We start from the raw sequence: 17,563 nt of genomic DNA, 5'->3' as shown, positions 1-17,563 counted from the left end.
ATCCATTGATTTTAATGCAAGTAGGTTTTTGGTGAATAACTGTAAAGCGTGGGGTTTAAATTTCCCCTCAAAACATAGTCTATGACATTCCCTGAGTCAAATAAAGTGTCTGTGTAAAATTTTGTGATTGTACATGCGACGATGTGAATTCCTTTATCAGACTTACATACATACACTCAGCTTTATATATTAGATTCACTTAAATAACTTTCATTCCAATCATTTGATACAATGAAAAAGGACACAGATCCAAAACTCATTTATGTGTGAACTTGGATTTTCCTATTATTGCTCTTTCTTGATTTTATGGGATGAAAGTTTTTTCAGTGGATTTCTAATCAATCTGGATTTTACGGAATTTGGATGCCGGATCTTTCCTCCGCCTATGTTACTTCCCAACTGCACGGTTCCATGAATGGATGGGTGACCTTACTTTCAAACCTTATTCACCCTTGAAATTGTTTCATAAAATGAAGTATTTCCCCCATAAATTTATCGCATGTACACATGTTTTGTCATATACATGTTTATTTTCTTGTGGGTATTCGAACCAAAAAAAAAGCCACAGAGAAAACAGGTAAATAGGGCATAATCTCACACAAAACCCCCAAAAATAGCTGAACAAAACTGTTGGCACGTTTTTAAAATTGTTAAAACACAACTTTGTTTCAGGCATGTGATGTGAATCCAAAGTCAACTGAGGCAAGAAACAGATGCGGGCAATATGAAAATCACATCAAAAACCAGATAAAAGGGGAGAAGTTGACTCAATCTTTGAATTTGTGTTTGTGTGGGCCACACTAAGCATGAAAACAGAAAGAGGGTGATAGAGATGTCTGAGAACTTGAGAACCAAAATTGTTGAAAAATGTCAGCAATCTCAAGGTTACAAGTAAATCTCCAGAGATCTTGATGTTCATTTTTCCACAGTGTGAACAGTAATCAAGATGTTTACAATCAATGACACTATATAATTTCCCTGGACATGAATGGCAAAGAAAATTGATGAAAGGTTATAATACCTCAATACTACACCACTTCTTCTCTTTGCAAATCCCTCCATTGGCTTCCTATCCTCCACCATCTCCAAGTCAAACTACTAACACTGACCTACAAAGCTATCCATAATCTGTCTACTCCGTATATCTTTGAACTAATCTCCCGCTGCACTCCAAAACGTAATCTCCGGTCCTCCCAAGATCTCCTTCTCTCCTCCTCTCCCATTTGCTCCTCATGCAACCACCTCCATGACTTCTCCCGACCATCCCCTGTCTTCTGGAATTCGCTGCCTCAACACGTCAGACTATCTGCTACACTTGCAAGCTCCAAACGGAACTTGAAAACTCATCTGTTCAGAAATACCTCTAATAATAAAAGGGGTTAATGACAACTGTGATTTGTAAAAAATTACAGTTGTCATCAAGCTCTAGGCTAGTAATTGGGGAAGTCTAAGAGCTCACCTCTATTGCTAACCCTGTAAGTAAAAAAAAATAAACACAAAAACAGAGAAAAACAGAGAGAAAATCCTTTATTTACAAACAAGAAAAAAACCACTCTCTTTCTCCAATCTATTAACCCCCAAAACACCCCTGCAGGTCCGATGTAATCTACACCATGATTTCTCACGAGTATCCAGGCTCAAGCTACTTCTGAGGTTGCAGTGCAGTCACAATAGAAAACGTGACTGCTCTCTGCAGCATCAGGAACACACTGACAGAGCTACAGCTGTGAGCAGTGATGTCAGTGAGTTCACCTGATGTCACAACTGGGGTTTTCACGATACGCCCAGCTGTGAACTGAGGTAAACTCTTTGAGCTCAGTGACTTCACCTCAGGTGAACTCTCTGAAGCCAATGCTAGATTACTGGGTTAAGCTATGTATGCACTTTGAGTATTTGGTTGCAGACATTTCTGCACTAAACCTTTATCTCCTGGCAGATAACCCACACCAAAATCACGTAAGAAACACAATGGGTTTTGGTGCATTCTTTTTTGCCAGGAGATGCGGATTTTGTGCAGAAATGTCTTAACATGTGCACATCTCCTAATCTGGCAATGAAGCATTAAGTTCGCCTGAAGTCACAGCTAGGGTTTCTATGGTACTCTAGCTATGATCTCAAGTGAATTGACCTCAGGTGACCTCAGATGAGTTTACTGAGATCAATGTATCTCCTGGCAAAAAAATGCATAAAAAATACAATGCTGTCTTATGCAATGTTGTAGCATTTTTCTGCCAGGAGATGCAGCGTACTCAGTGAACTCCCTCCCCTCAGGTGAACTCATTGATTTCAATGGTGGATTACCAGATTAGGCTATGTGCACATGTTGAGTATTTGGTTGCAGACATTTCTGCATCACATCTGCATCTCTTGGCAGAAAAATGCACCTAAAAAGCATTCAATTTTTTATGTGGTTTTGGTGTGGTTTTCTTACATGAGATGCAGATTTGGTACAGAAATGTCTGCAACAAAATACTCAATGTGCGCACATAACCTAAGCCACTAATCTTAAAGTGTGGTCACTGAGTTCAACAAGTTCACCTGAGGTGGGTTCACCTGAGGTCAGAGATGTGGTAAAGTGGGAAACCTAGCTGTGACGTCAGGTGAACTCACTGACATCACTGCTCACAGCTGCAGCTCAATCAATGAGTCCCTGATGACAAAGTAAGTGGTCAAGTTTTCTCATGTGACTGTGCACTGCAACCTCAGAAGTAGCAGAGACAGGATCATCGTGGGACATTGTGGTGTCGATTATGTCGGACCTGCAGTGGACTTCTTGGGGTTAATAAAATGGAGAAAGAGGGGCTTTTTAAAATAAAGGATTTTTCTCTGTGCTTTATGTTTACTTCTTTTGCTTTGCACTGTTAGTAATGGAGGTTGGTTGGTCTTATAGACCTCTTCCATTACTAATTCAGAGCTTTGTGGCAGCTGTGATGTTTTGAGATATCACAATTGTTATTAACCCTATATATTACTCCGATTGCTAACATTTCAGGGCAATCGGGATTAGCTGGGTAAAGAGCAGGAGTTGGCAATTCTGGGGTGACTGCAGGCTGCAGAGGAATTATAGTTTTTTTGTTTGATTTTTGCTTGAAATATGTGAAGAATAAAAGAAAATGCTTCATAAATGTTCTGTTACTCCAGTGTTTCACAGATTCATCAATAAACATGCAGACTGAGTGACTACACATCTACAGAACTTGCCTATGTCATTTGAATTTTCTGATCATAATGCAAAGGCTGGAGTCACACTTGTGTTTGACTTGCGAGAGGATTGCATTGCACCGCCCGGACTGGCTGCCCACTCTCCTGACAGGAGCGGATCAGATTCATGTATTTCTATGCGGCTGACCCGCTCCTGTCAGGATAGCCTCTGGCCAGACTGGGTAGTGTGATGTGATCCTCGTGCAAGTCACACGCAAGTGTGTCTCTAGCCAAAGATTGAAAAGTTGTAGTTGTATATACTAGATGACATTTTGGACAACACTCTATAGTGTAACTCCTAATACTTTATCTAGACAAAAAGTGAATGGGTTATAGTCATCTGATTCACCATCTGTTTCTATTTTTTATGGAATTGCTACGGAAGCTCAAAATAGATTTTCCTTACCAACAGTAATAAAGATTAATGTTTGCTAAATGATTCTTAAGGTAATATTATGAGGAAAGAAATGTATTACAGAGCTGCATGGGTGATATTGACAAATGAAACTGAATATTTTCTCTATACATAGGGAACCCTATTGCATATGCAGCTGAGTAAGACTTAAAAGTAAAACTTAAACGGTCACAAAAGCATATGTTCTCCCATGCAAGAGCGTCAGCCCGATAATGCTAATGACACTTGTCTCCAACTTTGATCAGAGTACAGGATACTTTACACGCTGCGATTTCGCTAGCGAGATCGCTAGCGTGCGTACCCTCCCCCATCGGTTGCGCGACACGGGCAAATCGCTGCCCGTGGCGCACAACCTTGCTTAACCCCGTCACACGAACTTACCTGCCCTGTGACGTCGCTTTGGCCAGCGATCCGCCTCCTTTCTAAGGGGGCGGTTCGTGCGGCGTCATAGTGACGTCACACGGCAAGCATCCAATAGAAGCGGAGGGGCAAAGATGAGCAGGACGTAACATCCTGCCCACCTCCTTTCTTCCAAATTGCCGGTGGAGGTAGATAAAGAGATGTGTGGTGCCGCAGGAACGACGAACAACATCGCTAACATCCTGAAAACGATTTTATGTTTCAGGATGATCTCTCCGTGGCAAACGATTTTGCCCGCTTTTGCTATTGTTTAAGGTCGCTCGAACATGTCACACACTGCGATATCGTTAATGACGCCGGATGTGCGTCACAAACACCATGACCCCGACGATAATTAATTAACGATATCGCATCGTGTAAAGCCTCTTTATGAGTCGAGTGTCATTTACTGTGATCCAATTCTCGCATGCAAAAGAATCAGATCACAATAAATGAAACTCAGCTCAGCACAGGGGTGAGAACCGTGAATGTGCACTGTCCAGTATATGTAGCCGAATTTGCATGAGTAAAAAATTACCGATTAGCATTGCTCCATGGTAAAAAATTGGTCAGAGGGCTATCCAATAAGACATCAGATAACTTGTTTGTGTTATATGCTTGTGTGATCAAAACCAAAGGGTACTCTGAAAAATAAAAAAAACATTCTAATGGCCATACCGGCTTTATCTAACTGATAATATCTGGTTCCCTGCAGTCTGAGAACAGAGTGTGGCCCCATCACCTGCCTGTTACCAGATAGATAAATATTATCAGGTGTCTGGTTGTGACTAGAGATGAGCAATGTTCGAGGTTCGCCAATTTCATGTTCGAGTGATTTTGGGGGATGCTCAAGATCGAACTCGAACTCGTGCTTTTTGCTAAAAGCTCGACAGTTCCAGTTACGTTCGAGAACGGTTCGTTCAACAAAAAGCCTAGCTAGTTACTAGCTGGCTTTTCACTGTAATAGTGTGAGTCACTGTGATTCACGCTATTATCAAATTGCAGCATATAGTGTGCGGAGGGGGACACGGTTTAGATCAGTGCTGCTGCTGAGTGCTGATAGAATGCCGATCGCCATTATTTATTTTTTTCCCTAACCGCGCGTGCAGTGGGGCGGGCCAGGATGTCAGCCAATCACAGACACACACATAGTTAAGTGGATTTTTACCAGACAAGCAAGGGCATGTGTCATAGGCTGTGCATGTCACATGTCCTTGCCATATAAGATACGGCCATTTTCTCCATCGCCACCATTATCTGCCTTCTGCATGTGGGTGATAGTCACCACTCACGCTGCTGCTCCCGCTCCTGCTGTGTGTGCTATAGACATAGTGCAATCTACACCGCGCTGTAGGAATTAGGGACTACTGGTTAATTCTGTCCTTTTCAGGGCTGATTTCCAGGCGTTCATAGCCATAGCTGCTAGGCAGGTCCGTGCAAACGCCGTGTACAGCTTTAGATAACAGTGTCTGTGTACCTCAGCTCAGGGAATTCCTTGCTGCATTTTATCATTAGCAGGGATAGAAAGTGAGGCTTCCTTTCCTGCCCTGGTACCCACAGTACCCGGGCACTGTACCCACCTGCCCAGTTTTCCCACACTATTTTATTTGCCCAAAGAGCTGGAATTTTTTCTGCCATCCTAAAAGTGTCTGGAATACTAAGTTAGTGTTCCTTTCCTGTCCTGGTACCCACAGAACCTGGGCACTGTACCCACCTGCCCAGCTTTGCCACGTTATTTTATTTGCCCAAAGAGCTGGCACTTTTTCTGCCATCCTAAAAGTTTCTGGAATATTAAGTTAGTGTTCCTTTCCTGTCCACTGACCCACAGAACCCGGGCACTGTACCCACCTGCTCATTACTGCCATGCTATTTTATTTGCCCAAAGAGCTGACACTTTTTCTGCCATCCTAAAAGTGTCTGGAATACTAAGTTAGTGTTCCTTTCCTGTCCACTGACCCACAGAACCCGGGCAATCTACCGACCTGCTCATTTTTGCCACGTTATTTTATTTGCCCAAAAACTGACCCTTTTTCTGCCATCCTAAAAGTGTCTGGAATACTAAGTTAGTTTTCCTTTCCTGTCCACTGACAAACAGAACCCGGGCACTGTACCCACCTGCCCAGTTTTGTCACGCTATTTTATTTTCCCAAAGACCTGACACTTTTTTTGCCATCCTAAAAGTGTCTGTAATACTAAGTTAGTGTTCCTTTCCTGTCCACTGACCCACAGAACCCAGGCAATCTACCGACCTGCTCATTTTTGCCACGTTATTTTATTTGCCCAAAAACTGACCCTTTTTCTGCCATCCTAAAAGTGTCTGGAATACTAAGTTAGTTTTCCTTTCCTGTCCACTGACAAACAGAACCCGGGCACTCTACCCACCTGCTCATTTTTGCCATGCTATTTTATTTGCCCAAAGAGCTGACACTTTTTCTGCCATCCTAAAAGTGTCTGGAATACTAAGTTAGTGTTCCTTTCCTGTCCTGGTACCCACAGAACCTGTGCATTCTACCCACCTGCCCAGTTTTGCAACGCTATTTTATTTGCCCAAAGAGCTGACACTTTTTCTGCCATCCTAAAAGTGTCTGGAATACTAAGTTAGTTTTCCTTTCCTGTCCACTGACCCACAGAACCCAGGCACTGTACCCACCTGCCCAGTTTTGCCACACTATTATATTTGCCCAAGGAGCTGACAATTTTTCTGCCATCCTAAAAGTGTCTGGAATACTAAGTTAGTGTTCCTTTCCTGTCCTGGTACCCACAGAACCTTGGCACTCTAACCACCTGCCCAGTTTTGCCACACTATTTTATTTGCCCAAAGAGCTGACACTTTTTCTGCCATCCTAAAATTGTCTGGAATACTAAGTTAGTGTTCCTTTCCTGTCCACTGATCCACAGAACCCGGGCACTGTACCCACCTGCTCATTTTTGCCATGGTATTTTATTTGCCCAAAGAGCTGACACTTTTTCTGCTATCCTAAAAGTGTCTGGAATACTAAGTTAGTGTTCCTTTCCTGTCCACTGACCCACAGCACCTGTGCATTCTACCCACCTGCTTAGTTTTGCCACGCTATTTTATTTCCCCAAAGAGCTGACACTTTTTCTGCCATCCTAAAAGTGTCTGGAATACTAAGTTAGTGTTCCTTTCCTGTCCACTGACCCACAGAACCCGGGCACTGTACCAACGTGCTCATTTTTGTCACGCTATTTTATTTCGCAAAGAGCTGACACTTTTCTGCCATCCTAAAAGTGTCTGTAATAGTAAGTGTCACGCTCCCCGGGTCCCCTGCCCAGCTCCCCGGCTCCCCTGCCACGCTCCCCGGCTTCCCTGGCTCGCTCCCCAGCTCCTCTGTCCGGCGTCCCCCGCTCCACAGCCTCCAGGCCCCCTCACCTATGATCCCCAGGCGTCCCGGTCCCCGCTCCCAGCGTCCGCCGGCAGCTTCGCTCCAGCCCGGCTCCTCTGCCTCCTGTTCGCCGCTCCCTGCCCTGGCTTCTGGCACCCGGGCCTCGCGCATGCGCATTAGGGCGCGCGCGCGGTCATTGACCCTTTCTTAAAGGGCCAGCGTCCACTGACAGGATATTGAACACACAGGTACAGGGTATAAAGGAGTTTAATGTCCAAGTGGGCGGGGCCTGTTCTTCGTGTTTCCTAAGCTAGGAGTCAGGTCTCCTTGTCTCTGTGGTATACTTACCTATCTCTCTTCTAGAGCCGCTCCTGCCTCGCCATCCGGTCCTGCCGATTACCGAACCCCGAACGCTGACTATCTGCCATCCCGTCAGTCCGTACCATCTCTGATCCCTGTGGTGATCCGTCCTCTCGCTCCATCGGTTCCGGACTCCGCCTGACAACATCTTGGCCTCCGAACCTGAGCTCCGTCACCCGGACTACCATCAGTGACTCCGTGGTCCCAAGGACTTCTACATTCCACTCTTTTGATCGGACTGTCCTTCTACCTGTAGTGCTCCGGCTACCGGACCCCTTGCCTTCAGTAAGGTGTTCGGCCCAGTGGATCCACCTCCTGGGTCTGCCCGTCCACCTGGCCCTAACAGTAAGAACAGGCCATGGATCCCGCCGAAGCACTAGCAGCCTTGCCGGAGGAACTCACACACCAGCATGAGACCCAGACCCGCATGCTGAACTTCATGTCTTCTGTGGACGCCCGCCTGAACACGCTACAAGCGACGGTCACATCTTCAGCATCTCGAGCTTCCACTGTACAATCCACGGCCACAGCTCCCGTGGCAGCCTCCTCGGATGCTTCCAGACTTCGCTTGGCCTCACCACCCCGGTACGCCGGAGATCCCAAGACCTGCAGGGGATTCATCAATCAATGCTCTCTCCATTTCAAGCAGCTGCCGCAATTGTTTGCCTCCGACCAAGCCAAGGTCGCGTTCATGATGTCCCATCTAGAGGGTGAGGCACTGGCCTGGATGAACCCCTTGTGGGAAAAGGAGGACCCTGTGACCACTAACATCCAGGACTTCCTGCAGGCATTTCGTGGCACCTTTGACGAGCCCGGACGCGCCTCCGCGTCTGCGTCATCTCTCCTCCGGCTACGTCAGGGGACTCTGACTGTGGGCCAATATGCCATCCGTTTTCGCACCTTGGCTTCGGAACTCGGGTGGAACAATGAGGCTCTAACCGCCGCCTTCTGGGAAGGTCTCTCGGGTCGTATTAAAGATGAGCTGGCTGGTCGTGACGTGCCGTCCACCCTGGATGCCCTGATTGCCCTAGCGACTCGAGTGGATCTTCGCTTTCAGGAACGATCCAAAGAGGTGTCCCGTGAGAGACGTCCGATATGGCATTCATCTCCTCCGCAGAAGCCCGCCGTACTTCAGTCAACGTCATCTGGTGTCTCCGTCCACGAGCCCATGCAGATCGACCGTTTGTGGCAGTCCGAACAACGCCGAGCAGAACGGCTCGCCAAGGGTCTCTGCTTCTACTGCGGAGAGGGCACACACCTGCTACGCTCCTGTCCAGAGAGGCCGGGAAACTCCAAAGCCTAGGGTTGGTAGGAGAGGCCACCCTAGGTGCTGGGACTCTCTCTGACCCGGTTACGTGGACTGTTCAAGTGACAACGGGAGAGACGCGGTTCACGGCCGAGGCGTACCTCAATTCCGGGGCAGCAGGCAATTTCATCCAGCAGGCCACGGTGGACAAGTACCAGGTGCCTGTTACTCCACTCGACAAACCCCTCGTGATTGCCTCTGTGGATGGGAGACCCCTCTCTGACACCATCTCGTGGATCACCAAGCCGGTGGAACTGCGTATCGGTGCCCTGCACACCGAGAACATCGCTCTCTATGTCCTCCCACACATGTCTCATCAAATCCTGCTGGGACTCCCCTGGTTACGGACACACGAACCGTCAGTCAGCTGGGGTACTGGTGAAATCACCCGATGGGGCTCCTCTTGCCACGAGAACTGTCTGAAGACTATACAGCCCATCCGACGACCTCCGGTTCCAGAGTCCCTACCGGGACTGCCCTCGGCCTATTGGTCCTTCGCGGACGTCTTTGATAAAAAGGAGTCAGAGGTACTGCCGCCACATCGTCCTTACGATTGTGCCATCGACCTGCTCCCGGGAACTACACCACCTTGAGGACGGATATATCCGCTGTCTCCTGCCGAAACAAGGGCCATGTCTACCTACATCACAGATAACCTGGCAAGGGGATTCATTCGGAGATCCTCCTCTCCTGCTGGAGCAGGCTTCTTCTTCGTTAAGAAGAAAGAGGGCGACCTACGCCCATGCATTGACTACAGGGGATTGAACCAAATCACCGTGAAAAATAAATACCCCCTGCCGCTCATCCCCGAATTGTTTGATCGGCTTAGAGGAGCTCGTGTGTTTACCAAGTTGGATCTTCGGGGTGCCTACAACCTGGTCCGCATCCGCTCTGGGGACGAATGGAAGACCGCGTTCAATACTCGCGATGGGCATTATGAATACTGTGTGATGCCCTTCGGCCTGTGTAACGCACCAGCAGTCTTTCAGGAATTGGTGAACGACGTGTTCCGTGATCTTCTCTACGTCTGTGTGGTGGTGTATCTTGATGACATCCTGGTCTTTTCTCCGGACCTCCAGACCCACAGAGAGAACGTGCAGCTGGTACTACAACGACTGAGGGAGAATTGTCTGTACGCCAAGTACGAGAAGTGTGTCTTCGAGCAGTCTTCTCTTCCCTTCCTGGGTTACGTGATCTCCGATACCGGCCTGCAGATGGATCCGGAGAAGGTCTCTTCCATTCTCAACTGGCCCCCTCCTTCTGGACTGAAGGCAATCCAACGCTTTCTGGGATTCGCGAACTATTACCGTCAGTTCATCCCTCACTTTCCTGCTCTGACTGCACCTCTCTCCACCTTGACCAAGAAGGGGGCTAATCCGAAGGACTAGTCACCTGCGGCCGACGCCGCGTTTGGCTCTCTGAAGCGGGCATTTGCTTCCTCCCCTGTGCTTCACCGTCCGGAGTTAAACCGACAGTTCACCTTGGAGGTGGATGCCTCCTCCTCGGGAGCCGGAGCAGTGCTCATGCAGAAGTCCTCCTCCAGGAAGATGGTGACTTGTGGTTTCTTCTCCAAGAGCTTCTCAGTGCCTGAACGCAACTACACCATCGGTGACCGAGAGCTATTGGCAGTCAAACTGGCTCTTGAGGAATGGCGCTACCTTCTGGAGGGAGCAGTGTACCCCGTGATCATTTATACGGACCACAAGAACCTGGAATACCTGCGGTCCGCTCAGCGACTGAACCCACGGCAAGCCAGGTGGTCCTTGTTCTTTGCCAGGTTCGATTTCCAGCTCCGTTTCCGACCCGCGGACAAGAATGTACGCGCAGATGCCTTGTCCAGGTCATTCATGCCCATGGAACAGGAGGAGGAGACATCCCAGCCCATCATCTGCCCTAGTAAAATCATTCCGGTGGCCCCTGTCACCCTGGCCCAGATACCGCCCAGGAAGACCTATGTCTCTGAGACCGACAGGCAAAAAGTGTTGCACTGGGGCCATGCCTCGAAAACAGCCGGCCATGCTGGTCAGAAGAGAACATGGAGTACAATTGTACGTCACTACTGGTGGCCATCCCTCCGCAAGGACGTCGCTTCTTTTGTCTCAGCCTGCTCCTCTTGTGCCAGGAACAAGACGCCCAAACACCTGCCATATGGTCGTCTTCTGCCTCTGCCTATACCCTCTGTTCCGTGGCAACACATTGCAATGGACTTTATTACGGACTTGCCCCTGTCCTCCGGACACACAGTCATATGGGTTGTGGTGGATCGGTTCTCCAAAATGGCTCATTTCGTCCCTATAGCTGGACTGCCCTCAGCCCAGGAACTCGCTGACGCCTACATACAGCACATCTTCCGGTTGCATGGCTTTCCATCACACATTGTGTCCGACAGAGGAACTCAGTTCACCTCCCGCTTCTGGAGGGCTCTCTGCAAACATCTGGGAGTGACTCTGGACTTTTCTTCAGCCTACCATCCTCAGTCGAATGGCCAAGTGGAATGAGTCAATAAGATCTTGACCTCCTTCTTACGTCACTACGTCAACGCCCATCATGACGACTGGTCCATGCTTCTTCCTTGGGCTGAATTCTCCCATAACCACCACGTCAGTGAGTCCTCCTCCAGCTCTCCCTTCCATGTCATTTACGGACTTCAGCCTTCCGTCCCATTACCTGTATCCTCTTCCTCGGATGTCCCTGCTGCTGATGCTGTAGCCCGTGACTTTGCAACAATTTGGGACTCTGTCAAGACGTCCCTTGGACGTGCTTCCCTGCGGATGAAGAGACACGCAGACAAGAGGCGTCTGGACCCCCCGTGTTTCTCTCCAGGAGATCTGGTCTGGCTTGCTTCCAAGTACGTCCGATTGAAGCTACCATCATACAAGCTGGGTCCTCGCTACATCGGGCCGTTTAAAGTCCTCAGCAAGATCCATGAGGTCTCCTACAAGCTGCAGCTCCCGGCCACGATGAGGATACCCAACTCCTTCCACGTCTCCCTGCTCAAGCCGGTTGTCCTTGGTCCCTTCTCCGCTGCTGCCAGTTCTGCTCCTCCTCCTATTGCTGATGATAACATCTATGCGGTAAGGGATATCGTGGCCATGAAAACCGTACGGGGCCGGCAGTTCTTCTTGGTGGACTGGGCGGGGTATGGTCCTGAGGATAGGTCCTGGGAACCCCGGGAGAATGTGGGTACTCCTCTGATTCGTGCCTTCCTGTCCCGGTTGCGGGGAGGGGGTACTGTCACGCTCCCCGGGTCCCCTGCCCAGCTCCCCGGCTCCCCTGCCACGCTCCCCGGCTTCCCTGGCTCGCTCCCCGGCTCCTCTGTCCGGCGTTCCCCGCTCCACAGCCTCCAGGCCCCCTCACCTATGATCCCCAGGCGTCCCGGTCCCCGCTCCCAGCGTCCGCCGGCAGCTTCGCTCCAGCCCGGCTCCTCTGCCTCCTGTTCGCCGCTCCCTGCCCTGGCTTCTGGCACCCGGGCCTCACGCATGCGCATTAGGGTGCGCGCGCGGTCATTGACCCTTTCTTAAAGGGCCAGCGTCCACTAACAGGATATTGAACACACAGGTACAGGGTATAAAGGGGTTTAATGTCCAAGTGGGCGGGGCCTGTTCTTCGTGTTTCCTAAGCTAGGAGTCAGGTCTCCTTGTCTCTGTGGTATACTTACCTATCTCTCTTCTAGAGCCGCTCGTGCCTCGCCATCCGGTCCTGCCGATTCCCGAACCTCGAACGCTGACTATCTGCCATCCCGTCAGTCCGTACCATCTCTGATCCCTGTGGTGATCCGTCCTCTCGCTCCATTGGTTCCGGACTCCGCCTAACAACATCTCGGCCTCCGAACCTGAGCTCCGTCACCCGGACTACCATCAGTGACTCCGTGGTCCCAGGGACTTCTACATTCCACTCTTTTGATCGGACTGTCCTGCTACCTGTAGTGCTCCGGCTACCGGACCCCTTGCCTTCAGTAAGGTGTTCGGCCCAGTGGATCCACCTCCTGGGTCTGCCTGTCCACCTGGCCCTAACAGTAAGTTAGTGTTCCTTTACTGTCCACAGACCCACAGAACCCGGGCACTGTACCCACCTGCCCAGTTTTGCCACGCTATTTTATTTGCAAACTGTGCTGCCACTGTTAGGGGATACTAAAATTGTCTGTGATAGACAGTGTTGGTTCTTTAGCTGTTTATAAAGCTAGACCACCTCTGCATTGTACATATCTGTCCATTTGTGTTATGCAATTCTAATTGCAAACTGTGCTGCCACTGTTAGGGGCATACTAAAATTGTCTCGAATAGTCAGTGTTGGTTCTTCAGCTGTCAGTAAAGCTAGACCACCTCTGCAATCTACACCACCTCTCCATTTTTCCTACCACATTTTAAGTGTCCAATCTTGTTGCTAACAAAATGAGTGGCAAAAGGACATATGCTGGTGGAAAGGGTAACAGGCATGTTGGAAAATGAAAAAAAGTTTGTGTCCGTGGGGAAGGTGGGAAAGCTACATTAACATCTGCTGAAGATAGGCCATCTTCCAGCAAAAGTAAGTTGTCTACTACTTTCCGTGGACAATCCGATGTGCTCCCTTTTTTACAGACCCGAACAACTGTAACAAAGGTAGATGATGCACAAAAAAAGAACATGCTTGAATGGATCTCAAGTCTTCCAGCAAGTGCCCTCTCCTCCACCTCAACTTCAACATCCAAAAAACAACAGTCCTCTAAGTTTTCATCCCAATCACACTTGCTTTCTCCCAGCTCTCAAGTCTCCACCTGCCCTGCACAGTATGGTGTAAAAGAGATGGCTGAGTCTGCAGAGCTGTTCAGTCACACTATAGTCTGCTCCCAAGCTACAGTGAGTACAGACCAGGAAATAGTCTGCAGTGATGCCCAGAAGCTTTGTGACTCAGATTCAGGCCCTGATGACCAAGTGTCTGAGCATAATGTACACCCTCATTCCCAAACTGTAACACCTGTTGGTGGAGACAATGAGGAACATACTGATGACGATGAGACGCAGATACCTGATTGGGATGACAATTAACTATTCAGTCAGGGCAGGAAGAGCTTAGGTATGAGGGCGAGGGCAGTGCGAACACAATGCTTGATGATGAAGTTCTAGATCCCACTGACTGTCAACCCACAGTCAGGTACTCGAGGAGGTTACCAGAGGCGGTGGAGGAGGATGCAACTGATGACAAAGTTACCTTGTGCCTTCCTGGACAGAGTCGGAGTACTGGGAGCACATCTACAACTGCATCCCCAGCCACAACTCTGCCTCTTAGCACAAGTCGGGGTGGCTCTGCAGGTCGCATGGCCTCTAAGCCTTGCCCAGCCTGGTCCTTTTTTGACCTTGCAAAGGATCTTCCAAATCATGTGATCTGTAAAATTTGTCAACAATCTATAAGTAGAGGCCAAAACCTCACCAGTTTGACAACTTCTTCCATGAATCGTCATATGAATAACAAGCATAAGTCCCAGTGGGAGGCTCACCGTGCTGGAATGCAACCTAGCGGAGCGGGCCAAACACCGCCTGCCCCTTCAAGTTCCTCTGTGCACTCTTCATCTTCTATGACTGTGGGGACAGCTGTCACACCTGTTTTTCCATGCAGACCTTCCACCACTTTAACTGCAGCAAGCAGTTTGCTTGGCATGTCGTTAGTTAGTTTGGAAGGGGAAACAAGTGCTGGTGTAGAGCTCTCTCAGACATCAGGAGCACCAACTTTGGCTGAAGGCAACATCATGTCTCCACTAGTGATGAGCGAGTACTAAAAAGCTCGGGTGCTCGAGGCTCGGGCCGAGCATCCCAAGATACTCGTGTACTTGGCCCGAGCACCGAGCCCAATGTTATCCTATGGGAGACCCGAGTATTTTTGTGAAATGACCCCCGGCAGCATGTAGAAACCCTAAAAATGGCACAAAAGTCTCAGAAGAGTGCTCAAATGACATGGCAACAGCATGGGGAAGACCCCTTGAAGCATTTATCACTCAAAAGTCACAGCTGTGAACAATTTTGTCCGAATTTTACGCCATTTTTACGGACTCACCAGAAAACCTTCCAAAATGACACCAAAATGAATTTTCATGGCGGAAATGTTAAGGGCACATACCCAATAGTGAGATAGAGCTAATGTATGTTACTTTTTGAGATTAATACATGAAAGATTTTACGTAAAACATTGTGTGGCACTCCGATGTCCCTGAGAAGAGACGTACATAAAGGCCTCTGAGTCTAATGTGCCCATTTTGAGGAAGTGAGTCTTTCTAGTATTTTCCTTTGCCAGGGCAGTCCAAAATTGGGAGGTTCACCACAGCCCCTGCATACAGACGTGCATGAGGGCCTCAAAACATTAAGTGTCCATTGTCAGGAAGTGGGTGTATTATAGTATAGCCCTTAGGCAGGGCAGCCAAAAATTGGGAGGCTCCACGTTGTCCCTGGATAGAGACGTGCATGATGGCCTGTAAACCTGAAGTGCCCATTGTCAGGAAGTGGGTGTATTATAGTATAGCCCTTAGGCAGGGCAGCCAAAAATTGGGAGGCTCCACGTTGTCCCTGGATACAGACGTGCATGAGGGCCTGTAAACCTGAAGTGCCCATTGTAAGGAAGTGGGTCTATTGTAGTATAGCCCTTTGGCAGGGCAGCCAAAAATTGGGAGGCTCCACGTTGTCCCTGGATAGAGACGTGCATGAGGGCCTGTAAACCTGAAGTGCCCATTGTAAGGAAGTGGGTCTATTGAGTATAGCCCTTTGGCAGGGCAGCCAAAAATTGGGAGGCTCCACGTTGTCCCTGGATAGAGACGTGCATGAGGGCCTGTAAACCTGAAGTGCCCATTGTAAGGAAGTGGGTCTATTGTAGTATAGCCCTTTGGCAGGGCAGCCAAAAATTGGGAGGCTCCACGTTGTCCCTGGATAGAGACGTGCATGAGGGCCTGTAAACCTGAAGTGCCCATTGTAAGGAAGTGGGTCTATTGTAGTATAGCCCTTTGGCAGGGCAGCCAAAAATTGGGAGGCTCCACGTTGTCCCTGGATAGAGACCTGTTAGGTTCTTAGTGCCTCCGTGCTTGCATTTAAAAACCGCACGTGTGTGCCTGTTGGTGGCAGCTTTCCGCTGCACTTGTGTGCGTTTTGCAAAAACTTGGATATAACGCACAAGTCTAGTGAATACACATCAGCACAGCATTGCAAAATGCGCAAGGGCGTTGTCAACGAACAAGGAAGTGGACGTGATGGTGGTGCAGGCAGAGACCGAGGTCGTGTGCAAGCTCTAATTTCGCCACAACTAAGGGCCACATCTACTCGCTCGCACGTCCTGTCCCAAATTCTTGGGGACCGCAGCAGTACACCGCTCTTGAACCAAGACCAGTGTCAACAGGTTGTTAGTTGGATAGCGGATAATGCTTCCAGTCAGATTGGCACCACCACAAACACTCTGTCTTCCACACGGTCAAGTGTCAGTACCCGTGATACTGCACCGCACATTTCAGAACCTGATCCTCCTTCCTACCACCAGGCCGAGTACACGTCCACGGACATTACTGATCCCACACTTGGACACTCGGAAGAGCTGTTCGTTCACGTTTCCATTCACACATTCTGGCCTCTCGCCAGCTCCTGTTGAAGTGGGCCATGACGAGATTGTATGTACAGATGCCCAAATATTTGAGCAGCCACGTTCTCACGAAGTTGGCAACGTGTCTCAACAAGGGGTGGACGATGATGAGACACAATTGTCAGGAAGTCAGGAGGAGGAGCAGGGTGCGGAAGAGGAAGACGACGTGGTGGATGATCCAGTAACTGACCCAACCTGGCAGGAGGATATGCAGATTGAGGACAGCAGTGCACAGGGGGAGGGAGGCGTAGCATCCCAACAGGCAGTAAGAAGCACAATTATATAACGCACAAGTCTAGTGAATACACGTCAGCACAGCATTGCAAAATGCGCAAGGGCGTTGGCAAGGAACAAGGAAGTGGACGTGATGGTGGTGCAGGCAGAGGCCGAGGTCGTGGGCAAGCTCTAATTTCGCCACAACAAAGGGCCACATCTAGTCGCTCGCACGTCCTGTCCCAAATTCTTGGGGACCGCAGCAGTACACCGCTCTTGAACCAAGACCAGTGTCAACAGGTTGTTAGTTGGATAGCGGATAATGCTTCCAGTCAGATTGGCATCACCACAAACAGTCTGTCTTCCACACGGTCAAGTGTCAGTAGCCGTGATACTGCACCGCACATTTCAGAACCTGATCCTCCTTCCTACCAAAAGGCTGAGTACACGTCCTCGGACATTAATGATCCCACACTTGGACACTCGGAAGAGCTGTTCACGTTTCAATTCGCACATTCTGGCCTCTCGCCAGCTCATGTTGAAGTGGGTCATGAGGAGATCGTATGTACAGATGCCCAAATATTTGAGCAGCCACGTTCTCACGAAGTTGGCAACGTGTCTCAACAAGGGGTGGACGATGATGAGACACAATTGTCAGGAAGTCAGGAGGAGGAGCAGGGTGCGGAAGAGGAAGACGACGTGGTGGATGATCCAGTAACTGACCCAACCTGGCAG

This window comes from Anomaloglossus baeobatrachus, chromosome 10 (genome assembly GCF_048569485.1).
Source record: "Anomaloglossus baeobatrachus isolate aAnoBae1 chromosome 10, aAnoBae1.hap1, whole genome shotgun sequence".
Lineage (NCBI taxonomy): Eukaryota > Metazoa > Chordata > Amphibia > Anura > Aromobatidae > Anomaloglossus > Anomaloglossus baeobatrachus.
The sequence above is the reverse complement of the archived record's forward strand: the minus strand, read 5'-3'. Positions refer to the sequence as shown.